At 45.3% G+C, this 27,699-nt stretch overlaps 1 long non-coding RNA gene across 1 annotated transcript in view; it reads right to left on the bottom strand.

Annotated features, from left to right (window-relative positions):
- Positions 1–14,674: 14,674 nt before the first annotated feature.
- LOC135050800 (uncharacterized) overlaps positions 14,675–27,699 on the bottom strand; it is a 74,295-nt gene continuing 61,270 nt past the window's right edge. The window contains exon 3 of the long non-coding RNA XR_010241829.1: positions 14,675–15,102. This is a non-coding gene — a long non-coding RNA (uncharacterized LOC135050800). The remainder of the gene's footprint in view (positions 15,103–27,699) is intronic.

The following is a 27,699-nucleotide window of genomic DNA, read 5'->3' as shown; positions in this document are numbered from 1 at the left end:
TGATATTATATATACATACATATATATATTGATTTCATCTCATTATCAATCATCCAGTCTATATTAGCAGCAGACACAGTACGTTAGTCCACGGCTGTAGCTACCTCTGTGTCGGCACTCGGCAGTCCATCCATAATTGTATACCACCTACCCGTGGTTTTTTTTTTTCTTTCTTCTTTGTACATACTACTATAGTATAGTAGCTTACTGTAGCAGTCTGCGGTGCTGCTGAGCTGACAGTGTCCAGCAGGTCCGTCATCAGTCATCATTACCTAATAAATATATTATCTACCTGTCCGGCTGCAGTACTAGTGATATTATATATACATACATATATATATTGATTTCATCTCATTATCAATCATCCAGTCTATATTAGCAGCAGACACAGTACGTTAGTCCACGGCTGTAGCTACCTCTGTGTCAGCACTCGGCAGTCCATCCATAATTGTATACCACCTACCCGTGGTTTTTTTTTTTTTCTTTCTTCTTTGTACATACTACTATAGAGTATAGTAGCTTACTGTAGCAGTCTGCGGTGCTGCTGAGCTGACAGTGTCCAGCAGGTCCATCATCAGTCATCATTACCTAATAAATATATTATCTACCTGTCCAGCTGCAGTACTAGTGATATTATATATACATACATATATATATTGATTTCATCTCATTATCAATCATCCAGTCTATATTAGCAGCAGACACAGTACGTTAGTCCACGGCTGTAGCTACCTCTGTGTCGGCACTCGGCAGTCCATCCATAATTGTATACCACCTACCCGTGGTTTTTTTTTTTCTTTCTTCTTTGTACATACTACTATAGTATAGTAGCTTACTGTAGCAGTCTGCGGTGCTGCTGAGCTGACAGTGTCCAGCAGGTCCGTCATCAGTCATCATTACCTAATAAATATATTATCTACCTGTCCGGCTGCAGTACTAGTGATATTATATATACATACATATATATATTGATTTCATCTCATTATCAATCATCCAGTCTATATTAGCAGCAGACACAGTACGTTAGTCCACGCTGTAGCTACCTCTGTGTCGGCACTCGGCAGTCCATCCATAATTGTATACCACCTACCCGTGTTTTTTTTTTTTTTCTTTCTTCTTTGTACATGCTACTATAGTATAGTAGCTTACTGTAGCAGTCTGCGGTGCTGCTGAGCTGACAGTGTCCAGCAGGTCCGTCATCAGTCATCATTACCTAATAAATATATTATCTACCTGTCCGGCTGCAGTACTAGTGATATTATATATACATACATATATATATTGATTTCATCTCATTATCAATCATCCAGTCTATATTAGCAGCAGACACAGTACGGTAGTCCACGGCTGTAGCTACCTCTGTGTCGGCACTCGGCAGTCCATCCATAAGTATACTAGTATCCATCCATCTCCATTGTTTACCTGAGGTGCCTTTTAGTTGTGCCTATTAAAATATGGAGAACAAAAATGTTGAGGTTCCAAAATTAGGGAAAGATCAAGATCCACTTCCACCTCGTGCTGAAGCTGCTGCCACTAGTCATGGCCGAGACGATGAAATGCCAGCAACGTCGTCTGCCAAGGCCGATGCCCAATGTCATAGTACAGAGCATGTCAAATCCAAAACACCAAATATCAGTAAAAAAAGGACTCCAAAACCTAAAATAAAATTGTCGGAGGAGAAGCGTAAACTTGCCAATATGCCATTTACCACACGGAGTGGCAAGGAACGGCTGAGGCCCTGGCCTATGTTCATGGCTAGTGGTTCAGCTTCACATGAGGATGGAAGCACTCAGCCTCTCGCTAGAAAACTGAAAAGACTCAAGCTGGCAAAAGCACCGCAAAGAACTGTGCGTTCTTCGAAATCCCAAATCCACAAGGAGAGTCCAATTGTGTCGGTTGCGATGCCTGACCTTCCCAACACTGGACATGAAGAGCATGCGCCTTCCACCATTTGCACGCCCCCTGCAAGTGCTGGAAGGAGCACCCGCAGTCCAGTTCCTGATAGTCAGATTGAAGATGTCAGTGTTGAAGTACACCAGGATGAGGAGGATATGGGTGTTGCTGGCGCTGGGGAGGAAATTGACCAGGAGGATTCTGATGGTGAGGTGGTTTGTTTAAGTCAGGCACCCGGGGAGACACCTGTTGTCCGTGGGAGGAATATGGCCGTTGACATGCCTGGTGAAAATACCAAAAAAATCAGCTCTTCAGTGTGGAGGTATTTCAACAGAAAAGCGGACAACAGGTGTCAAGCCGTGTGTTGCCTTTGTCAAGCTGTAATAAGTAGGGGTAAGGACGTTAACCACCTCGGAACATCCTCCCTTATACGTCACCTGCAGCGCATTCATAATAAGTCAGTGACAAGTTCAAAAACTTTGGGTGACAGCGGAAGCAGTCCACTGACCAGTAAATCCCTTCCTCTTGTAACCAAGCTCACGCAAACCACCCCACCAACACCCTCAGTGTCAATTTCCTCCTTCCCCAGGAATGCCAATAGTCCTGCAGGCCATGTCACTGGCAATTCTGACGATTCCTCTCCTGCCTGGGATTCCTCCGATGCATCCTTGCGTGTAACGCCTACTGCTGCTGGCGCTGCTGTTGTTGCTGCTGGGAGTCGATGGTCATCCCAGAGGGGAAGTCGGAAGACCACTTGTACTACTTCCAGTAAGCAACTGACTGTCCAACAGTCCTTTGCGAGGAAGATGAAATATCACAGCAGTCATCCTGCTGCAAAGCGGATAACTGAGGCCTTGACAACTATGTTGGTGTTAGACGTGCGTCCGGTATCCGCCGTTAGTTCACAGGGAACTACACAATTTCTTGAGGTAGTGTGCCCCCGTTACCAAATACCATCTAGGTTCCACTTCTCTAGGCAGGCGATACCGAAAATGTACACAGACCTCAGAAAAAGACTCACCAGTGTCCTAAAAAATGCAGCTGTACCCAATGTCCACTTAACCACGGACATGTGGACAAGTGAAGCAGGGCAGGGTCAGGACTATATGACTGTGACAGCCCACTGGGTAGATGTATGGACTCCCGCCGCAAGAACAGCAGCGGCGGCACCAGTAGCAGCATCTCGCAAACGCCAACTCTTTCCTAGGCAGGCTACGCTTTGTATCACCGCTTTCCAGAATACGCACACAGCTGAAAACCTCTTACGGCAACTGAGGAAGATCATCGCGGAATGGCTTACCCCAATTGGACTCTCCTGTGGATTTGTGGCATCGGACAACGCCAGCAATATTGTGTGTGCATTAAATATGGGCAAATTCCAGCACGTCCCATGTTTTGCACATACCTTGAATTTGGTGGTGCAGAATTTTTTAAAAAACGACAGGGGCGTGCAAGAGATGCTGTCGGTGGCCAGAAGAATTGCGGGACACTTTCGGCGTACAGGCACCACGTACAGAAGACTGGAGCACCACCAAAAACTACTGAACCTGCCCTGCCATCATCTGAAGCAAGAAGTGGTAACGAGGTGGAATTCAACCCTCTATATGCTTCAGAGGTTGGAGGAGCAGCAAAAGGCCATTCAAGCCTATACAATTGAGCACGATATAGGAGGTGGAATGCACCTGTCTCAAGCGCAGTGGAGAATGATTTCAACGTTGTGCAAGGTTCTGATGCCCTTTGAACTTGCCACACGTGAAGTCAGTTCAGACACTGCCAGCCTGAGTCAGGTCATTCCCCTCATCAGGCTTTTGCAGAAGAAGCTGGAGACATTGAAGGAGGAGCTAACACGGAGCGATTCCGCTAGGCATGTGGGACTTGTGGATGGAGCCCTTAATTCGCTTAACAAGGATTCACGGGTGGTCAATCTGTTGAAATCAGAGCACTACATTTTGGCCACCGTGCTCGATCCTAGATTTAAAGCCTACCTTGGATCTCTCTTTCCGGCAGACACAAGTCTGCTGGGGTTGAAAGACCTGCTGGTGAGAAAATTGTCAAGTCAAGCGGAACGCGACCTGTCAACATCTCCTCCTTCACATTCTCCCGCAACTGGGGGTGCGAGGAAAAGGCTCAGAATTCCGAGCCCACCCGCTGGCGGTGATGCAGGGCAGTCTGGAGCGACTGCTGATGCTGACATCTGGTCCGGACTGAAGGACCTGACAACGATTACGGACATGTCGTCTACTGTCACTGCATATGATTCTCTCACCATTGAAAGAATGGTGGAGGATTATATGAGTGACCGCATCCAAGTAGGCACGTCACACAGTCCGTACTTATACTGGCAGGAAAAAGAGGCAATTTGGAGGCCCTTGCACAAACTGGCTTTATTCTACCTAAGTTGCCCTCCCACAAGTGTGTACTCCGAAAGAGTGTTTAGTGCCGCCGCTCACCTTGTCAGCAATCGGCGTACGAGGTTACATCCAGAAAATGTGGAGAAGATGATGTTCATTAAAATGAATTATAATCAATTCCTCCGTGGAGACATTGACCAGCAGCAATTGCCTCCACAAAGTACACAGGGAGCTGAGATGGTGGATTCCAGTGGGGACGAATTGATAATCTGTGAGGAGGGGGATGTACACGGTGATATATCGGAGGATGATGATGAGGTGGACATCTTGCCTCTGTAGAGCCAGTTTGTGCAAGGAGAGATTAATTGCTTCTTTTTTGGTGGGGGTCCAAACCAACCCGTCATTTCAGTCACAGTCGTGTGGCAGACCCTGTCACTGAAATGATGGGTTGGTTAAAGTGTGCATGTCCTGTTTATACAACATAAGGGTGGGTGGGAGGGCCCAAGGACAATTCCATCTTGCACCTCTTTTTTCTTTAATTTTTCTTTGCGTCATGTGCTGTTTGTGGAATGTTTTTTGGAAGGGCCATCCTGCGTGACACTGCAGTGCCACTCCTAGATGGGCCCGGTGTTTGTGTCGGCCACTAGGGTCGCTTATCTTACTCACACAGCTACCTCATTGCGCCTCTTTTTTTCTTTGCGTCATGTGCTGTTTGGGGAGGGTTTTTTGGAAGGGCCATCCTGCGTGACACTGCAGTGCCACTCCTAGATGGGCCCGGTGTTTGTGTCGGCCACTAGGGTCGCTTATCTTACTCACACAGCTACCTCATTGCGCCTCTTTTTTTCTTTGCGTCATGTGCTGTTTGGGGAGGGTTTTTTGGAAGGGCCATCCTGCGTGACACTGCAGTGCCACTCCTAGATGGGCACGGTGTTTGTGTCGGCCACTAGGGTCGCTTATCTTACTCACACAGCTACCTCATTGCGCCTCTTTTTTTCTTTGCGTCATGTGCTGTTTGGGGAGGGTTTTTTGGAAGGGCCATCCTGCGTGACACTGCAGTGACACTCCTAGATGGGCCCGGTGTTTGTGTCGGCCACTAGGGTCGCTTATCTTACTCACACAGCTACCTCATTGCGCCTCTTTTTTTCTTTGCGTCATGTGCTGTTTGGGGAGGGTTTTTTGGAAGGGCCATCCTGCGTGACACTGCAGTGCCACTCCTAGATGGGCACGGTGTTTGTGTCGGCCACTAGGGTCGCTTATCTTACTCACACAGCTACCTCATTGCGCCTCTTTTTTTCTTTGCGTCATGTGCTGTTTGGGGAGGGTTTTTTGGAAGGGCCATCCTGCGTGACACTGCAGTGACACTCCTAGATGGGCCCGGTGTTTGTGTCGGCCACTAGGGTCGCTTATCTTACTCACACAGCTACCTCATTGCGCCTCTTTTTTTCTTTGCGTCATGTGCTGTTTGGGGAGGGTTTTTTGGAAGGGCCATCCTGCGTGACACTGCAGTGCCACTCCTAGATGGGCCCGGTGTTTGTGTCGGCCACTAGGGTCGCTTATCTTACTCACACAGCTACCTCATTGCGCCTCTTTTTTTCTTTGCGTCATGTGCTGTTTGGGGAGGGTTTTTTGGAAGGGCCATCCTGCGTGACACTGCAGTGCCACTCCTAGATGGGCCCGGTGTTTGTGTCGGCCACTAGGGTCGCTTATCTTACTCACACAGCTACCTCATTGCGCCTCTTTTTTTCTTTGCGTCATGTGCTGTTTGGGGAGTGTTTTTTGGAAGGGCCATCCTGCGTGACACTGCAGTGCCACTCCTAGATGGGCACGGTGTTTGTGTCGGCCACTAGGGTCGCTTAGCTTAGTCATCCAGCGACCTAGGTGCAAATTTTAGGACTAAAAATAATATTGTGAGGTGTGAGGTATTCAGAATAGACTGAAAATGAGTGGAAATTATGGTTTTTGAGGTTAATAATACTTTGGGATCAAAATGACCCCCAAATTCTATGATTTAAGCTGTTTTTTAGTGTTTTTTAAAAAAAACACCCGAATCCAAAACACACCCGAATCCGACAAAAAAAATTCGGTGAGGTTTTGCCAAAACGCGGTCGAACCCAAAACACGGCCGCGGAACCGAACCCAAAACCAAAACACAAAACCCGAAAAATTTCAAGTGCACATCTCTACTGCAAATATCTACGTTCTCTGACTGAAAAGCTCCATATCTGTGCTCAGTGTGCTGCAAATATCTGTGTTCAGTGTGCTGCATTTTGGTGACCAACAGTATATAGTTGTACAGTACAGTAGGCCATTGCTGTATCTTGCAGCTCTGTGTCACTGCAAGTATCCATTCCATATCTGTGCTGCATTTTTGTGAGCAGTATATATAGTAGTACAGTGCAGCATTTTGGTGACCAACAGTATATAGTTGTACAGTACAGTAGGCCATTGCTGTATCTTGCAGCTCTGTGTCATAGCAAGTATCCATTCCATATCTGTGCAGCATTTTTGTAAGCAGTATATATAGTAGTACAGTGCAGCATTTTGGTGACCAACAGTATATATTTGTACAGTACAGTAGGCCATTGCTGTATCTTGCAGCTCCGTGTCACTGCAAGTATCCATTCCATATCTGTGCTGCATTTTTGTGAGCAGTATATATAGTAGTACAGTGCAGCATTTTGGTGACCAACAGTATATAGTTGTACAGTACAGTAGGCCATTGCTGTATCTTGCAGCTCTGTCACTGCAAGTATCCATTCCATATCAGTGCTGCATTTTTGTGAGTAGTATATATAGTAGTACAGTGCAGCATTTTGGTGACCAACAGTATATAGTTGTACAGTACAGTAGGCCATTGCTGTATCTTGCAGCTCCGTGTCACTGCAAGTATCCATTCCATATCTGTGCTGCATTTTTGTGAGCATTATATATAGTAGTACAGTGCAGCATTTTGGTGACCAACAGTATATAGTTGTACAGTACAGTAGGCCATTGCTGTATCTTGCAGCTCCGTGTCACTACAAGTATCCATTCCATATCTGTGCTGCATTTTTGTGAGCAGTATATATAGTAGTACAGTGCAGCATTTTGGTGACCAACAGTATATAGTTGTACAGTACAGTAGGCCATTGCTATTGATATAATAATATTACTGGCATATAATTCCACACATTAAAAAATGGAGAACAAAAATGTGGAGGGTGAAATAGGGAAAGATCCAGATACACTTCCACCTAGTGCTGAAGCTGCTGCACTAGTCATGGCAGAGACGATTCAATGCCATCAACGTCGTCTGCCAAGGCCGATGCCCAATGTCATAGTAGAGAGCATGTAAAATCCAAAAAACAAAAGTTCAGTAAAATGACCCAAAAATCTAAATTAAAAGCGTCTGAGGAGAATCGTAAACTTGCCAATATTCCATTTACGACACGGAGTGGCAAGGAATGGCTGATGCCCTGGCCTATGTTCATGGCTATTGGTTCAGCTTCACATGAGGATGGAAGCACTCTTCCTTCCGCTGGAAAACTGAAAAGAAGATGGCAAATGCACAGCAAAGAACTGTGTGTTCTTCTAAATCACAAATCCCCAAGGAGAGTCTAATTGTGTCGGCGGTTGCGATGCCTGACCTTCCCAACACTGGACGGGAAGAGGTGGCTCCTTTCACCATTTGCACGCCCCCTGAAAGTGCTGGAAGAAGCACCTACAGTCCAGTTCCTGATAGTCAAATTGAAGCTGTCACTGTTGAAGTACACCAGGATGAGGATATGGGTGTTGCTGGCGCTGAAGAGGAAATTGACAAGGAGGATTCTGATGGTGAGGTGGTTTGTTTAAGTCAGGCACCCGGGGAGACACCTGTTGTCCGTGGGATGAATATGGCCATTGACATGCCTGGTCAAATTGCAAAAAAAAATCACCTCTTCGGTGTGGAATTATTTTAACAGAAATGCGGACAACAGGTGTCAAGCCGTGTGTTGCCTTTGTCAAGCTGTAATAAGGAGGGGTAAGGATGTTAACCACCTAGGAACATCCTCCCTTATACTTCACCTGGAGCACATTCATCAGAAGTCATTGACAAGTTCAAAAACTTTAGGTGACAGCGGAAGCAGTCCACTGACAACTAAATCCCTTCCTCTTGTACCCAAGCTCCTGCAAACCACACCACCAACTCCCTCAGTGTCAATTTCCTCCTTAGACAGGAACACCAATAGTCCTGCAGGCCATGTCACTGGCAAGTCTGACGAGTCCTCTCCTAACTGGGATTCCTCCAATGGATCCTTGAGTGTAATGCCTACTGCTGTTGGCGCTGCTGTTGTTGCTGCTGGGAGTCGATCGTCATCCCAGAGGGGAAGTCGGAAGACCACTTGTACAACTTCCAGTAAATAATTGACTGTCCAACAGTCCTTTGCGAGGAAGATGAAATATCACAGCAGTCATCCTGTTGCAAAGCGTATAACTCAGACCTTGGCAGCTGTGTTGGTGTTAGATGTGTGTCCGGTATCCACCGTTAATTCACAGAGACTTAGAGAATTTCTTGAGGTAGTGTGTCCCCGGTACCAAATCCCATCTAGGTTCCACTTCTCTAGGCAGGCGATACCGAGAATGTACACAGACATCAGAAAAAGAGTCACCAGTGTCCTAAAAAATGCAGTTGTACCCAATGTCCACTTAACCACGGACATGTTGACAAGTGGAGCAAGGCAGACTAAGGACTATATAACTGTGACAGCCCACTGGGAAGATGTATTGCCTCCCGCAGCAACAACAGCAGCAGCGGCACCAGTAGCAGCATCTCGCAAACGCCAACTCGTTCCTAGGCAGGCTACGCTTTGTATCACCGCTTTCCATAAGAGGCACACAGCTGACAACCTCTTACGGAAACTGAGGAACATCATCGCAGAATGGCTTACCCCAATTGGACTCTCCTGGGGATTGTGACATCGGACAACGCCACCAATATTGTGCGTGCGTTACATGTGGGCATATTCCAGCACGTCCCATGTTTTGCACATACAATTAATTTGGTGGTGCAGAATCTTTTTAAAAATGACAGGGGCGTGCAAGAGATGCTGTCGGTGGCCCACATGCCGAAGACTGGGGCACCAGCAAACACTCCTGAACCTGCCCCTCCATCAGCTGAAGCAAGAGGTGGTAACGAGGTGGAATTCAACCCTCTATATGCTTCAGAGGATGGAGGAGCAGCAAAAGGCCATTCAAGCCTATACATCTGCCTACGATATAGGCAAAAGAGGGGGAATGCACCTGACTCAAGCGCAGTGGAGAATGATTTCAACATTGTGCAAGGTTCTGCAACCCTTTGAACTTGCCACACGTGACGTCAGTTCAGACACTGCCAGCCTGAGTCAGGTCATTCCCCACATCAGGCTTTTGCAGAAGCAGCTGGAGAGATTGAAGGAGGAGCTAAAATGAAGCGATTTCGCTAGGCATGTGGGACTTGTGGATGGAGCCCTTAATTCGCTTAACCAGGATTCACGGGTGGTCAATCTGTTGAAATCAGAGCACTACATTTTGGCCACCGTGCTCTATCCTAGGTTTAAAGCCTACGTTGTATCTCTCTTTCCGGCAGACACAAGTCTGCAGAGGCTCAAAGACCTGCTGGTGAGAAAATTGTCAAGTCAAGCGGAACGTGACCCGTCAACAGGTCCTACTTCACATTCTCCCACAACTGGGGCTGCGAGGAAAAGGATAAGAATTCTGAGCCCACCCGCTGGCAGTGATGCAGGGCAGTCTGGAGCGAGTGCTGACATCTGGTCCGGCCTGAAGGACCTGCCAACGATTACTGACATGTTGTCTACTGTCACTGCATATGATTTAGTCACCATTGAAAGAATGGTGGAGGATTATATGAGTGACTGCATCCAAGTAGCACGTCAGACAGTCCGTACGTATACTGACAGGAAAAAGAGGCAATTTGGAGGCCCTTGCACAAACTGGCTTTATTTTACCTAAGTTGCCCCCCCTCCAGTGTGTACTCCGAAAGAGTGTTTAGTGCAGCCGGTCACCTTGTCAGCGATCGGCGTACGAGGTTACTTCCACAAAATGTGGAGAAGATGGTGTTCATCAAAATGAATTATAATCAATTCCTCCATGGAGACATTCACCAGCAATTGCCTCCAGAAAGTACACAGGGACCTGTGATGGTGGATTCCAGTGGGGACAAATTAATACTCTGTGAGGAGGGGGATGTACAAAGTGAAAGGGGTGAGGAATCGGAGGATGATGATGAGGTCGACATCTTGCCTCTGTAGAGCCAGTTTGAGCAAGGAGAGATTGATTGCTTCTTTTTTTGGTGGGGGCCCAAACCAACCAGTCATTTCAGCCACAGTCGTGTGGCAGACCCTGTGGCTGAAATGATGGGTTTGTTAAAGTGTGCATGTCCTGTTTATACAACATAAGGGTGGGTGGGAGGGCGGGAGGGCCCAAGGACAATTCCATCTTGCACCTCTTATTTTTTTATTTATCTTTGCATCATGTGATGTTTGGGGCCAATTTTTATAAGTGCCATCCTGTCTGACACTGAAGTGCCACTCCTAGATGGGCCAGGTGTTTGTGCCGCCCTCTTGAGTCGCTTAGCTTAGTAATCCAGCGACCTCGGTGCAAATTTTAGGACTAAAAATAATATTGTACGGTGTCAGGTGTTCAGAATAGACTGGAAATGAGTGGAAATTATGGTTATTGAGGTTAATAATACTATGGGATCAAAATTACACCCAAATTCTATGATTTAAGCTGTTTTTGAGGGATATTTGGGGAAAAAAAACACCCGAATCAAATTCTTTCTTAGAAATACCTGTTGACAATGCAATGCTATATACTTATGTTTCTTCACACAAATGACCAATACCAGGGGGCTCTCCAGCAACTGAATCAAGAAAATCCATGTTTGTTATATAATTGTTGGATATTATATATAATTTATAACTGCGCTTTTCTGTATCTTCACTTTTTGCTAGATAAAAGGTAATTTAACAACTTGTCTTTTTACTTCTTGTAACAGTGTTTTGTAAAAAAAAAACCCTATGAGGTATCAGGAATTGTTTGGGATGTAGTTAATATCCCGGTTGTTGGGATCCCTGCGTTCAGGATCCCGACGCCGGAATCCCAACAGCCGTGAATGCCACAGGCTCACCAGGGTTATTCCCACTCGTGGGTGTCCACAACACCCACAGAGTGGGAATAGAACCCGTGGCAAGTGCAGCGAGCCACTGTGACAGCAGCGTGGCGAGTGCAGTGAGCCTCAAGGGGCTTCATAGTGCTCGCCCCACTGCCGGCATTCTGGAAGGCGGGATGTCGCTGTCGGGATAATGACAGCCGGCATCCCATCCACCAGGATTTCATATCCAAACCCTTGTTTCAGGGTAGCACTGGTATATGTTGTATTATTTGTACAGTTGAGATAACCTTCAGACAAGGTTTCCCTGTTATTAATGTGAATGCAGCCTGATGTTGGTACACATCGATGTTGGTACAATTAAGTATCCAACTTGCTGCAAATAGCAGCGGTGGATACAAAATCACCAGAGCAATTCACCATTGCTCCAATGCAAAGACAGCTGATCCGAATATATCAGCTGTTCCCGTGATCCCTATCACTACTACTGATCCAAATCCAGGGCCAGACTGCCCATCTGGCACTTCTGGCAAATGCCAGAGGGGCCGAAGGGCAGGTGGGCCAGTCCAGTCACAAAGAAGCCGGTAAGGCCACGCGCAGCGCAACTCCTGGCTCTGTTTGTGCCCCCCACCGCCGGAAGTACTTGTTTGTAACGCGCTGACATGGCACGTGTCCACAAGCCACCACCCCCCACCCATACTGTGCAGTTTAACCAAAATGGGGTATGGGCGCGAGTCCATGCCCCCTAACTTGCGGAACACCCCCCATGTGCTGTGCCTATGCCCCCCCTCTGTTGTGCGCATGCGAGTGGCAGGGCCGAATTCTGGCCCCAGTCTGTCCCTGCCCAAGGTTAACTTGGCACTGCTAGTGCGCATGCTTGGACTTGGGTTCACGCATGGAGCTTTCCTCAGTTCGGTACTCAGGTTTAAAATCAGAATCTTAGGTTTTGGACTGCTTGTAAGTCCCTTCCCTTGTGATTTCAGGTGCCATTTCACACAGGAGAGAAATGGATGTAATTGATACTGTAGTAATACAAATAGGTCCAAATTACATGATTTTAGCCATTTTTATAAATTTTCAAGAAATCCAAACATAAACCTAATCTGAATCCGCACCTGTTAGGAATTCTAATACTATTCGTGTGAGACTCGGTGAGAGGGTCTTTCGCCAATAACAGGCCTCCGCTGTTCCCTTGGTACATGACAAGTACACCGCTACTTAGGTTGCTGCCCGGACTTAAAGCTCTAGCAGTAGGGGCACACATGATAGACTAGAGACCACAAAAAACAGAACTGGGGTTCAAACACTGGAGCACGGAGGGTAAGTTCAGATCTGGGTCAGGATCTAAGGCAAGGCAGGTGAGGCACTGCGAGATGGAACACGGTACTGAGTAGATAACTTGCAGTCACAGTACAGGATGGTATGCAAACACAGTGCAGTTGGTATTCCTCCGCAGGCTGAGAGCGGGTACACTGGAGAAGTAGGCAAGGGGTTAACACACTATGACTGAAGGTGGACACAGGCAGGGCAAGGACTTGGACACAAATTGTCAGTAAATCCAGCAGAGTATCCACGGGACAGGCTACGTCTGGAGACAGGCACAAGCTATAACCGGCAGGACTGACTGCCTTTTAACAAAGAAAAGCACAAATCAGAGCAATCGTAGTGGAGAGGTTCCTTTAATGAATAACTCCCTGCAGCTGCAGTGCTGCACGTAACACAAGCGTCCTGGCTGCTATGGAACAGCAGCCCCAGAATCCCCTGCAGCTGCCTGGCATCCCAGTTTTGACAGTATCAGGTACAGTATCAAACAAATTGTGTTTCTGTACATTGTTGCAACATTTTCCACTTTATTAAAACAAGATAGCAGCAAAATTTTCAGAACTAGTCTGCAAATTATTAACCTCCTTACTCATATGGCTATGAAATGTACCTGTTTGGTTAACAGAATTTGAGTTTAAGTGTTTCCAGTCCACCCCCGATCACATTGGCAAGTCGCTACTCTAGTTTTATTCATTCCATGAAATGCAAGTTTACAGGTTCATAGCCTTATTCACAGTCACTCTTAAATAAAATCTGGGCTTTTTTCAGTCTCATATTGCACTGCGTATGCCCAACTTCTTTTGTCTCAAGTCTGATTTGACACTGTTACTAGCGAGTTAAACCCGGGGCTGAAATGAGCATGGAATCGCAGAAAGTGGGCATGAATGTGACTCTAGTGGGCGTGCAGTTGCAGCAAAAGAACAGTAAGGGTGTTTATTCACAAACTGAAACTAATACCCCTTTTCCACTGCCTTAAAAACCTGGGTTATTGTTTCAACCCGGGATGCAGCTCAGTGGAAATGGCTCCCAAACATTTCTGTCTGAGTAGCTAACAGGGTTTTATCCGGGAAAGGCCTGGGTGAGCTGCAGTGTAAATGGGTAACCCGATTCTTCCAACCTGGAACCCGGTTACAGCATGGGGAGAGTCCACTGAAATGTCTGCTTGACAAAGCAATTCAGAATATTCAAGCCACTAGGGTACGATTAGCTGCATTTTTATCTATTTCAATTGTTAGCTGCAAGTTTTAGCATTTCTGTACTGGCCGTAGTGCCAGGCCTCCAGCTGCCAACTGAGGGGAGTTGCAGCCAAAGGGATGGAGTCACAGCTTGAATTTTGCAGATAATTCTGTATGTCCCAAATATGAGACATTAAAATAAAAATCGCAAATTGTGATTAAGGGGCTGTTTCAGAGCTGTGCGCTAAAGCTGTCACTGTTGCAAATCTGTACACAGCTACTGTGTGAAAATATGTAAATGTCACAGCTGCCAGGACTTGTATTGAGAGATCCACTGGCGGTCTCGCAAATCCGCTGCTTGTGTACATAGATGCAGCAGCCGGCACAGATCAGTCGATAAAAGAATGGCCCTCGGAACTAAGATGACGGAGCCATTTTGGCAGCGTACAAGATCATAATTTCATGCTGTGACAGGCCCCTGAAAGGGGACCTATCAACCTGCGTTTCAGCCACCACACCCCCGTTACCGCCCTTAAACAGTCCCTGCCTGTCACTCATAATGTGAATAAATCCTTTCTGTGGCCGCTGTTGTAAGACCATCGCAGCACGTGCACAGTGCCACTCCGACGCATGAGCAGACGTATCAGATGGACTTTGAATAAGGCCCGCAGTGTGGCATTCGGCAGAGTGGCAAGGCAACAGCATAACACAAAGTCTATACCACAAAAACTTCTGCAAAACAACTGTTCTGTCACAAAACTTCACTGCGATTTCACTCATCTCTATTTAAAACAACATCCATTTTTAATAAGTTTCAGTAGTGTGCACTCTTACATGTAGTCACGTAAAAATATATTAGGGAAGGAAACTGCAACCTGCTAAGTGTATGACACAGTTAGTGCAAGCTGTGCTTACAAATTCAATACATTTTGAAACAGAATTAATATCCAGATGATAAGCATCCACATAAGTGATTACTTGATCTTTACTTGACTGGTTTTGCATTTATTTATTTTAGAATAGATGTTTTGATGGGAAACAATTGCATTTACAATTCAAATCAAATCAAACACACAATCTGCTGAGTCTTCCACTGCTGTCCTGTCAACCACCCTCCTCCCTATGGGGACTTGTCAGTTCTTCCCCAGATCATTGTAGGTGCCAGAGCTTTCAAAGTGAGCTAAACACCTCTGATCTACAGCTAACGTGTCTAACTCCATCACTGTGTTTTCTGTGAAGAAAAAAAAATGCAGATTCAAATACAAATAAATGAGATTCCTTAACTGCATTTTTAATATGCTCACCATGCAAAACGTGGTGCAGCAATTACTGCCATCCCCTCATAATATAATGTCTTATGTATGAAACCATATATAGGTTTGAAGAAAATCTAAAGACTAAAAATGTTTTGTTATTATAGAATGTATACACTGTCTTGCATTTACATGGTAAGTAGAAAAGATCTGTTTTTTAACCATGTCCCCATTCACCCACTATATAAATCATACTTGACTACTCTTCCGGGAATGTCAAGGAGGCTCCCAAATCTAAGATGGCTCTCCCAGATGCCCAGAAGAGTGGGCAAGTCTCCATGAGGCCACCCGCGGCCACCCACATCCCGGAGGGAGCAGCCAGAAAGTTGGCCATGCGAATGCAGCAATAACAATGTAAATAGCAGTCACCCATCTGGACCCTTGATACAGAGTAGATGCAGTCACACAAATTTTACAGCTTACTATTTTTTAACTACCAGCAGAAAACCATGGCAGATCATTTTTGAGTATTTGTACTGTAGTTGTATGGCATTATGGACCTATTTCTAAGTCATATGCAATGCTTAGAATGGCTTACCATAATGTCCCATTATACCGGTACACTCATGGATTACACAGGTACTGTAGCTGACTATAATCAGGTGAAATATAGGCTTGAATTCAGCCAGCTACAGAACCTGTGTAATTCAGAAGTGTCCTGGTTTAAAAGGATAGTATGGTAAGCCTATATATGTCCTTATGTTGTGCTATTCAGAAATGAAAGCTGCACCTCTAAAAAGACCCTCTGTTAGTTTGAGTCACATAACATCCAATACAAAAACAGATTTAGAGCCTCAGGGTGGTATAAATGTGTTGGTAATATACACTGCTCAAAAAAATAAAGGGAACACTTAAACAACACATCCCTGATCTGAATTAATGAAATATTCTTATTAAATACTTTGTTCTTTACATAGTTGAATGTGCTGACAACAAAATCACACAAAAATTATCAATGGAAATCAAATTTATTAACCCATGGAGGTCTGGATTTGGAGTCACACTCAAAAATAAAGTGGAAAAACACACTACAGGCTGATCCAGCTTTGATGTAATGTCCTTAAAACAAGTAAAAATGAGGCTCAGTAGTGTGTGTGGCCTCCACGTGCCTGTATGACCTCCCTATAATGCCTGGGCATGCTCCTGATGAGGTGGCGGATGGTCTCCTGAGGGATCACCTCCCAGACCTGGACTAAAGCATCCGCCAACTCCTGGACAGTCTGTGGTGCAACGACCATCCACCAACGTTGGTGGATGGAGCGAGACATGATGTCCCAGATGTGCTCAATTGGATTCAGGTCTGGGGAACGTGCGGGCCAGTCCATAGCATCAATGCCTTCGTCTTGCAGGATCTGCTGACACACTCCAGCCACATGAGGTCTAGCATTGTCTTGCATTAGGAGGAACCCAGGGCCAACCGCACCAGCATATGGTCTCACAAGGGGTCTGAGGATCTCATCTCGGTACCTAATGGCAGTCAGGCTACCTCTGGCGAGCACATGGAGGGCTGTGCGGCCCCCCAAAGAAATGCCACCCCACACCATTACTGACCCACTGCCAAACCGGTCATGATGGAGGATGTTGCAGGCAGCAGAACGTTCTCCTTGGTATCTCCAGACTCTGTCACGTCTGTCACATGTGCTCAGTGAGAACCTGCTTTCATCTGTGAAGAGCACAGGGTGCCAGTGGCGAATTTGACAATCTTGGTGTTCTCTGGCAAATGCCAAACGTCCTGCACGGTGTTGGGCTGTGAGCACAACCCCCACCTGTGAACGTTGGGCCCTCATGCCACCCTCATGGAGTCTGTTTCTGATCGTTTGAGTAGACACATGCACATTTGTGGCTTGCTGGAGGTCATTTTGCAGGGCTCTGGCAGTGCTCCTCCTGTTCCTCCTTGCACAAAGGCGGAGGTAGCGGTCCTGCTGCTGGGTTGTTGCCCTCCTACGGCCTCCTCCACATCTCCTGATGCACTGGCCTGTCTCCTGGTAGCGCCTCCATGCTCTGGACACTATGCTGACAGGCACACCAAACCTTCTTGCCACAGCTCGCATTGATGTGCCATCCTGGATGAGCTGCACTACCTGAGCCACTTGTGTGGGTTGTAGATTCCATCTCATGCTACCACTAGAGTGAAAGCACCGCCAGCTTTCAAAAGTGACCAAAAACATCAGTCAGAAAGCATAGGAGCTGAGAAGTGGTCTGTGGTCACCACCTGCAGAACAACTCCTTTACTGGGGGTGTCTTGCTAATTGCCTATAATTCCCACCTGTTGTCTATTCCATTTGTACAACAGCATGTGAAATTGATTGTCAATCAGTGTTGCTTCCTAAGTGGACAGTTTGATTTCACAGAAGTGTGATTGACTTGGAGTTACATTGTGTTGTTTCAGTGTTCCCTTTATTTTTTTGAGCAGTGTATATTATAATCTACCAATAGTAGCCTTAATACATAAGGTCATTCAGAAGTACATGACGGCATCATTCCCTTAAAATCTTGGATTTATTTAACACAAGAACAATAACCTCTTAAAAAAAGGTACATTTAAAATTATAAACGTTCAATATACATGTCCACAATCAGCGCTGGGATAGATATTGCTCTGATAAATCTCTTTGGAGGCAGAATTTGTAGATGATAAGAAATCCAGCTGAATAGATGAACAATGCATTTTAGCCCTACTGGGTTTCGTCCTACGGACTTCATCAGGGCTTTATCAATACAACTTTACAGATTTTTCAAACATCAATACTGCGAGTATAATCAATTTGTGAAATCAAGAATCCAAATCACTGATGGATATAATTGTAGTGCCTCAGATAAAAACAAACGCAATAATGTGTGTACAGAGCCTGCATCCACTAGTGATTTCTCCAGTGCAGCTCATATTATTTATTAACAGTTTCTTATATAGCACAGCATATTCCGTTGCGCTTTACAACTGGACACAATGGGGGTAATTCAGATCTGATCGCTAGGCTACATTTTCATACAGCGGGTGATCAGGTCTAAACTGCGCATGCCTATGCACCACAATGCACAGGCACGTTGCACAGGTACAAAGCGGATCGCAGCGCAGCGATGGGTTTGTGCGAAGGATCCATTCGCACGGGTGTTTGCAAGGAGATTGACAGGAGGAAGGCTTTTGTGGGTGGAAACTGACCATTTTCTGGGAGTATTTGGAAAAACGCAGGCGTGTTCAAGTGTTTGCAGGGAAGGTTCCTGACGTCAATTCCGGTCCCGGGCAGGCTGAAGTGTTCGCATTGGCTGAGTAAGTCCTGGACTACTCAGAGACTGCACAAAATTTGTTTGTACAGCTCTGCTACACATGCGTTTGCACACTTGCACATTTAAAATACACTCCCCTGTGGACGGCGACTATCTGTTTGCAGCAGTGCAAAAATAGCTTGCTAACGATAAGGTCTGAATTATCCCCAATCAATGATAAGACAAAACTGGGTAATAACAAACAGTCATAGAGGTAGGAAGACCCTGCTCACAAGCTTACAATCTATGGAACATATATAGTAGTGTGTTTGTTTCGTTCAGTACTTTGCCTTGTGTCACTTACTCCCAACTAGTCATATCCTGGGGGCAGTTAGACAGCTGCAACCTGTGGGCTACCGGCAGTGAAGCCCATACCACCGGGGACCCATTAGACTCCACGTCCAGACTGTGCCAATGCAAACCCTGGACTGATAGCATCCATCCTACCTGTCTGTGACCATTTGAGAGAGATCATTTTATTCATAGCACAGTGAAGGGGATTTGTGTGGCCCAGAAGTAGCTTTCTCCTGATTAACCTCTCCAAGTTGAGCTCGCTAGCTTCTAAGTGGAGCTGCTTGTTCCAATTTTGTCTTCCTCTACAGCAGGGGTTCTCAAACTAGGTCCTCAGGACCCCACACAGTGCATGTTTTGCAGGTAACCCAGCAAGTGCACAGGTGTATTAATTACTCACAGACACATTTTAAATGGTCCACAGGTGGAGCTAATTATTTCACTTGTGATTCTGTGAGGAGACCAGCAAAACATGCACTATGTGGGTCCTGAGGACCGAGTTTGAGAACCTGTGCTCTACAGTATACATTTAAGCTTAACTGGAGAAAATATATATAGCAAGTATATATGTGGGCGCTGTGATTAGTGTGTGTTTTCCCTAGCAGCTGTATAGATAAGGGGTAGTCAAACCCTTGAAAAGACAAGAAGAATGAAAAATATATACAGCGCTGCTTGACACAATATAATCTAAAATTGTATATATATAATATAAGAATTGATAAGTAAAAATACTTTCGTTACAAATAAAAAATTGACACTCTAAAATGTAATATGTCTCATAAATGACTCGGGTGGACTTAAGGATCTAATATGCTGACAATAGATGAACTAAGCACTCTTTAGTATAATGAAACCAGCACAAGCACAGTCATAATGATGGACCAGATGTATATTAGTTCATCCAATTGGATGTAGTTACCAAGTCTGTGTTCCGTTTGAAATGGATCCCGTAAGGTGTAAGTCCGTATGGCAACGGAGGTGTAGTTGGGGTCCTGGTTCACAGTTCACTTGGAACTCCGTGTTCCGTTAGGTGGGTCCTCCTATAGATGTCATAGGCAGTGGCAATGCCGGTAGGGGTCCTGGTTCACGGAGGTGAAGATGGAAGCAGAGGTCCTGACTGCAAGTGATGGCTTAATAGAAGTGCTGGTCAGCATGTGTCCACACAGGTCCTTGCCTAACGCGTTTCGCTGCTCCTGGCAGCTTTGTCAAACCTTTGACAAAGCTGCCAGGAGCAGCGAAACGCGTTAGACAAGGACCTGTGTGGACACATGATGACCAGCACTTCTATTAAGCCATCACTTGCAGTCAGGACCTCTGCTTCCATCTTCACCTCCGTGAACCAGGACCCCTACCGGCATTGCCACTGCCTATGACATCTATAGGAGGACCCACCTAACGGAACACGGAGTTCCAAGTGAACTGTGAACCAGGACCCCAACTACACCTCCGTTGCCATACGGACTTACACCTTACGGGATCCATTTCAAACGGAACACAGACTTGGTAACTACATCCAATTGGATGAACTAATATACATCTAGTCCATCATTATGACTGTGCTTGTGCTGATTTCATTATACTAAAGAGTGCTTAGTTCATCTATTGTCAGCATATTAGATCCTTAAGTCCACCCGAGTCATTTATGAGACATATTACATTTTAGAGTGTCAATTTTTTATTTGTAACGAAAGTATTTTTAATTATCAATTCTTATATTAAATATATACAATTTTAGATTATATTGTGTCAAGCAGCGCTGTATATATTTTTCTTTCTTATGTAAGCTTAACTGCTGTGAGGGCTGGAAGCAGCCTGCCCAGAAGTGAGCATGCAATCGAATGACTCTTACTCCACATTTCGCATTGCTTCTGTCATTTTTGGATGGATTTTTGTGCATGTTCAGTGAAAACAGTCGGTATTACGTGCAGCTCTGAACAAGCCATGTATGCTAACACTGATGTTTAGTTATAAAATTAGTGCATTTATTCATGAGTAGACCGCAAAATAAAAAATGATGTTTCTATATAACAAAAGCAGAAGTGTAATAATTGATAATGATGGGACAAATCACATCTAAAATCAATAACTTACATAAATGTATTAAACTCATAACAGTTTCCATGATACAAAACAGAAAAATAGTACAAGACTTCAGTAACATTAGGGATCTTAATCACACAAAAGTAATTTCCTCTAAAAACATAATGGCATGGAAATACTTTCTCTTAGCTTGGTTTACAATCATGGCACTGCTCTAGTTTTTTTTTATTATGTTCTATTTACATTACAATTTCCCTACAGATACTTGTACTGAGGCCATAGTCATATATACACAGAAGCTATAAATGAGATTCCACCTCTTTCTTCACTCCAAGAGCTGTATATATTCATTTACTACTTCACCTTAAAAGAAACGTATCACTAAAATATCAATGTTTTCTTGTCATCTCATTTTAATTTTATGCAGCAGCCATGCCTTCAAAGATGTTTTTAGAGCCTAATGTTATCCCGACTAATTGAAAAATATTGTCATCATTTTCCTGGTAGAAGAACATAGCTGCAGTAAATAATACTGAAATCCCCATTAAAAGCTTCAAGTAATCGCTCAACTGCAAATACCAGCTCTATACTGGAAAATGAACTATGTGCACATCAAGCAGAGTAACTTATTCCGTATCTACCACAACCTAATGCGCTCTCTCTTACTCATTTATTATGTTCTAGGTAAATATTTCAGATGTGCAATTTAATTATTGCAATATTTACCACATGAACATAACTTCACTCACTGTTTAAAGTAAACCACTGACATTATTATCAGTATTAGTACTGATTCCATAAATGGCAAAATGCAAATACAATATTATGGTTATTTAAAGAGCAAGTAAATTTACTTTTTATTCAATTTGATGTGGTACTTTACTGCAGGGGGAAAGTGTGGTAGCCTCAGGCCTTAATACCCAAGGCTATTCAATTACAGTCCCATTTTCTCACCATGTAGATTACCCTGCTAACGCGCGCTAACCCATAGAATCCGGGATACGTTCCCAGACATATGGCTTAATCCGCGATCAGGACATTTAATGCGGATTTCTTTTCAAGCCTACTCAGGCTCGAAAATAAATCCTCAGTAACTGCAGCCTGCGGGCTACCATGTGCTCTAATTGAATAGCCCCATGCGTACAGTTAGCCTGTGGGAAATGACCACATCTAATTGAATTCTCCTTCTGAGAAAGCTATGTGAGCAAGATAATATACTTAAAATAACTGATCTGTTTATGCTTAAGTAAATCATTCCCGCATGCTGTGTGTTCCGTCCTTCACAGAAGGTTCTCTAAAAGAAATTCTCCCTACAATCTGAAGATTTGGTGTATAGAGTGGTGGGAGCCAGTGATGCCAAAGAAAGTACAACCGTGTCCTGCTTCACTTTTTTTTATATACATATCCTCATAGCCGGGTCAGAAGATAATGTGATTATATGGACCTTCATTCCAACCAGTTTCTGTTTTCCTCAAAGGCCCAACACTATAGTTGGGCTCTGAAAAAAAGAACTTCCTGGAAAAATAGATAAAATATTTTAGGGTTATCAAAATACTGGGAATCTATACTGTAGCACTCGTCCTAAATTCTACAGAATCAAGTTTACAATGAAAAAGTATTATATATGGTGGCAATGGCTAAGAGATCTTCAGTAGACCATACTGAGGAATTAGTTCCCCTTTTGGTCAAGGTAGTAGTGTGTTAATTAGAGTGGATAATACATTAATTAATTCTCCATTGTAATTTGCAAATACAATGGGGTATATTTACTAAGGTCCCGATTTTGACCGAGATGATGTTTTTTCTTCAAAGTGTCATCTCGGGAATTTACTAAACTCAAATCATGGCAGTGATGAGGGCATTCGTATTATTTTGGAAGTCCTAGGAAAAAATTACGAATCAATACACCATCGGTCAAATACGCCTGCAATTTGGTAGAAATCGGTCATTTACTAAAAAGAGCAAATCACAAACACTGCTGACAATAGCCAAACACTGCCGTGCAGAAATACAATTCGTGAAAAAGTGCTTTAAAAAAACAGACCTGCTTTTTTTTACCGTGTTCGGATAGGCATGCACGGATCCATGAGATCCATGCATGTTTTTCAGTGGGAAGGGGTGGGAAAGTGTTATATATATTTTTTTTTTTAAATGCGTGGGGTCCCCCCTCCTAAGCAAAACCAGCCTCGGGCTCTTTGAGCCGGCCCTGGTTGAAAAAATATGGGAAACAAAATGATAGGGGTTCCCCCATATTTAAACAACCAGCACCGGGCTCTGCGCCTGGTCCTGGTTCCAAAAATACGGGGGACAAAAAGCGTGGGGGTCCCCCATATTTCTGAAACCAGCACCGGGCTCCACTAGCCAGATACATAATGCCACAGCCGGGGGACACTTTTATCTAGGTCCCTGCGGCCCTGGCATTACATAACCAACTAGTCACCCCTGGCCGGGGTACCCTGGAGGAGTGGGGACCCCTTCAATCAAGGGGTCCCCCCCTCCAGCCACCCAAGGGCCAGGGGTGAAGCCCGAGGCTGTCCCCCCCATCCAAGGGCTGCGGAAGGGAGGCTGATAGCCTTTTTGACATAAAATGAATATTGTTTTTAGTAGCATTACTACAAGTCCCAGCAAGCCTCCCCCGCAAGCTGGTACTTGGAGAACCACAAGTACCAGCATGCGGTGGAAAACCGGGCCCGCTGGTACCTGTAGTACTACTACTAAAAAAATACCCCAATAAAAACAGAAGACACACACCTTGAAAGTAAAAGTTTAATACATACATCCACACTTCCATATACACATACTTACCTATGTTCACACGAGGGTCGGTCCTCTTCTCCATGTAGAATCCATGGTGTACCTGTTGAAAAAAATTCTACTCACAAAATCCAGTGTAGATGGCTCCTCTTCTTTCCGATTTGTAATCCTGGTACTTTGCAAAATAACAAAACGGACACCCGACCTCGCACTGAAAGGGGCCCCATGTTTTCACATGGGACCCCTTTCCCCGAATGCCAGGAACCCCCCCTGACTTTTGTCTAAGAGAGTTCCATCAGCCAATCAGGGAACGCCACGTTGTGGCATCCTCCTGATTGGCTGTGTGCTCCTGTAGTGTATGACAGGCAGCACACGGCAGTGTTACAATGTAGCGCCTATGCGCTCCATTGTAACCAATGGTGGGAACTTTGTGGTCATTCGTGATTGAACTTAGACCTCAGTCGGGAAAATACGAATTTTAGTAAATATACCCCAATGAATCAGATTACATATTATAGATTCTGAAGAGTGTGTCGTATATGTTTTCACACTGTTTGTTATGAGCCACGGCTGTGGCTCATTCCTGTTTTGCAGTTTTGTTCTGTATTTCATGTTATACTTCTGTTTATGTTCCCCGTGGGTGTCATGGGGTGCTCGGAGCTCACCCTTAAGGAGGGGATACTGTTATGAACCACAGGTAGTGGTTCATTCCTATTTTATGTTTATAAAGTTGTCTTGCATGCCAGGATTTCCTGTTGCTCTGTTTTAGAATACTCTTGTCTGCTGCCGCTGGTGAGTCTGTGTAATTGCAGCTTGTTCCCTTGTGTTCAGCCTCACCTGGCTGCTAATTGCATCTGGTCAGTTTGGAATCATGCAACAAGGCAGCTGCATGGGATTATTAATTAGGCCTCTCTGTTATATGCTGGCTGTTTGCAATTCACAGATGCTGGTGATATTCCTGGGTTTTCAGTCTGCTTGAGTTCTGAGCTTGGTTCCTGCTAGTTCCTGAGCTTCCTGTGTCGATTCCTGTGTCAGTCCCTGTGTCGATTCCTATGTCTGATCCCGTGTCCTGCCGTGAGGCGTTCCTGTCCTGAGGTCCAGTACCTTTGCCTGTGCAAGTTTCTGGCTTCTTGGTGTCCACCGGTCTGTCGTTTGGGATTCTGCCTGTCCTCCAGTTCTGAGAGTCTGTGTCAGCAGCATTGGGAGTTGCTGTCCGTTTGCCAGTATTCGTACCGGTTCCGTGAGTAGCGGCACGGCCGCGTCCGTTGGCTTAGGCCGCTGTATTCCCTTATTATTTCTGTCACTGGTGTTTTGCAGAGGGTTCTGCTTATGCTGTCACCGCCGGTACACAAAAGTATTGTGTCGGCGTGTGGTCACCATTTCCTTTGTTGTTCTTTTCCTTTGGCGGCAAGCCGCACATACTTTGGTTTTAGGTTTGTTAGTAGCCCCTGGCCTTGTTGTTTAGTCAGAGGGCCCCTTGTTATCACCCTGTCTCGGTTCACTCTTTGTCTCTCATTAAGACCTGAGGGGGCATCGAAGTTGGGCAGACGTAATCCGCCCTTCAAACGCGGCTGCCATGGGCTCAAGCAACCATAGTCTCGCAAGAGTGTACTGACAGCACGGGTGAGACAACGGAGATAGGGCGCCAGGGGCTATTCCCTTTCCATTCCCCTTTCCCAGCATTACGTCCTGGTGCTCTGGACTCGCTTCATAACATCTCCCTTGTTCTGAGCACCAGGAACCTAACACTGTTCATGCTCCAGAACCAATCATTTACAGGAATGGATAAAGCAGAGTCATGTGTATTTGTGACTGAAGAGTCGTAACTGAGCTGTAAAGGGCATTACACATAGGCCAAGTTCAATAAGGGTGTGATGCACAAACTGCGGCTATACAGAGTAGGATTTAAGAGTGTTTCCAGGCATATCATTTGCACCAAGTTTAGGCTGCTGCTGAGTAGCAAACCAAAAATAAACATAAGGGTGAGCAGATACATACAGGCGAATATACGCATACATTTATTTATTACAGCTATTGATTAGGCATTGGTGGGAACAATACAAAGATGCCATATTTAGAAATAATATAACTAATGCTAGCCATACATCAGGACAATATCTTTCCAACCAGCCAACTGGTTGGCCGGTTGGAAAGATAATCTGGCAGTGTGTGGGAGCAAATGATTATCAGCCGTTTGCTCCCACACTCAAAAAAAACGCCCAGAAACGGTCTGTCCAGCTATTTGGGAAAATCAAATCTGTTTGATTTTCCCAACTAATCGTTCAGGTATCTGCCTTCTTATCGTTCCAGCTGAACGATAAGAAGGCGGACACTGGTTGCTAGTGTCCGCCTACTTTTGACTCTCTGGGACAGAGGACGACCCTCCTTTCATACCGCTCCGGCTGCCGCACATTTCATGGCCTTCATCCTGCTCCAGCTGCAGGGACCTCACTGCCAGCAGCCTCCATCCTACCCCCGCTATCATGGCATCCCCACACCCCGCCACATGCGATTGCGGCACCCCCACACCCCCTTTCCCCCTTGCGATCGTGGCAGCCCCCTATCCCTGCTGCCGGCTGCAGAAGAGGAGGATGATCGTTGCGGGTGGTCTTCGGTATGCCGGCTGTCGGGATCCCGGCGCACAGTATACCGGTGCCGGAATCCCGACAGCCGGCATACCGACACTTATTCTCCCTCGTGGGGGTCCACGACCCCCCTGGGGGGAGAATAAAATAGCGTGGCGCGCGCTACCGTGCCCGCAGCGCGGCGAGCCCGCAAGGGGCTCATTTGCGCTCGCTACACTGTCGGTAAGCCGACGGTCGGGCTCCCGGCGCCGGTATGCTGGTTGCCGGGAGCCCGACCGCCGGCATTCCATACCACACCCGATCGGTGCTGCTGCTGGAGAATGTGGACCTGCACCCGCGATTGCTCCTTGCAAACAGTCCGTGACAGCTGGGGCTGATATATATCTATACGAGGCTGTGGCTGATATATTCTATATATGAGGCTGTGGCTGATATATATCAGCCACAGCCTCATATATAGAATATATCAGCCACAGCCTCATATATAGAATATATCAGCCACAGCCTCATATATAGAATATATCAGCCACAGCCTCATATATAGAATATATCAGCCACAGCCTCATATATAGAATATATCAGCCACAGCCTCATATATAGAATATATCAGCCACAGCATCATATATAGAATACATCAGCCACAGCCTCATATAGATATATATCAGCCACAGCCTCATATATAGAATATATCAGCCACAGCCTCATATAGATATATATCAGCCACAGCCTCATATATAGAATATACAGTATCAGCCACAGCCTCATATAGATATATATCAGCCACAGCCTCATATATAGACTATATCAGCCACAGCCTCATATAGATATATATCAGCCACAGCCTCATATATAGAATACATCAGCCACAGCCTCATATAGATATATATCAGCCACAGCCTCATATATAGAATATATCAGCCACAGCCTCATATAGATATATATCAGCCACAGCCTCATATATAGAATATACAGTATCAGCCACAGCCTCATATAGATATATATCAGCCACAGCCTCATATATAGACTATATCAGCCACAGCCTCATATAGATATATATCAGCCACAGCCTCATATATAGAATATATCAGCCACAGCCTCGTAAAGATATATATCAGCCACAGCCTCATATATAGTATATATCAGCCACAGCCTCGTATAGATATATATCAGCCACAGCCTCATATATAGATATATATCAGCCACAGCCTTGAATAGATATATACAGTATCAGCCACAGCCTCATATATAGATATATATCTATACGAGGCTGTGGCTGATATATATCTATATACGAGGCTGTGGCTGATATATATCTATATATGAGGCTGTGGCTTATATATTCCATATACAGTATCAGGCTGTGGCTGATATATACATATACGTGAGGCTGTGGCTGATATATATAGCAGGGGATCGGAGCAGAGAGATAGGAATTGGGCATCAGAAGGAGAAGGGAGCTGGGCATGGGAGGGACAGGAGAGCTGGGCATCAGGAGAGGGGAGCATGATGTTGGAGCAGAGAGATAGGAGCTGGGCATCAGAAGGAGAGCGGAGCTGGGCATCAGGAAAGGGGAGCTGGGCA

The sequence above is a fragment of the Pseudophryne corroboree genome, chromosome 2, assembly GCF_028390025.1.
Source record: "Pseudophryne corroboree isolate aPseCor3 chromosome 2, aPseCor3.hap2, whole genome shotgun sequence".
In the NCBI taxonomy this organism is placed as follows: Eukaryota; Metazoa; Chordata; class Amphibia; order Anura; family Myobatrachidae; genus Pseudophryne; species Pseudophryne corroboree.
Note: the sequence above shows the minus strand (reverse complement) of the source record. Positions and strands in the feature narration are given on the sequence as shown.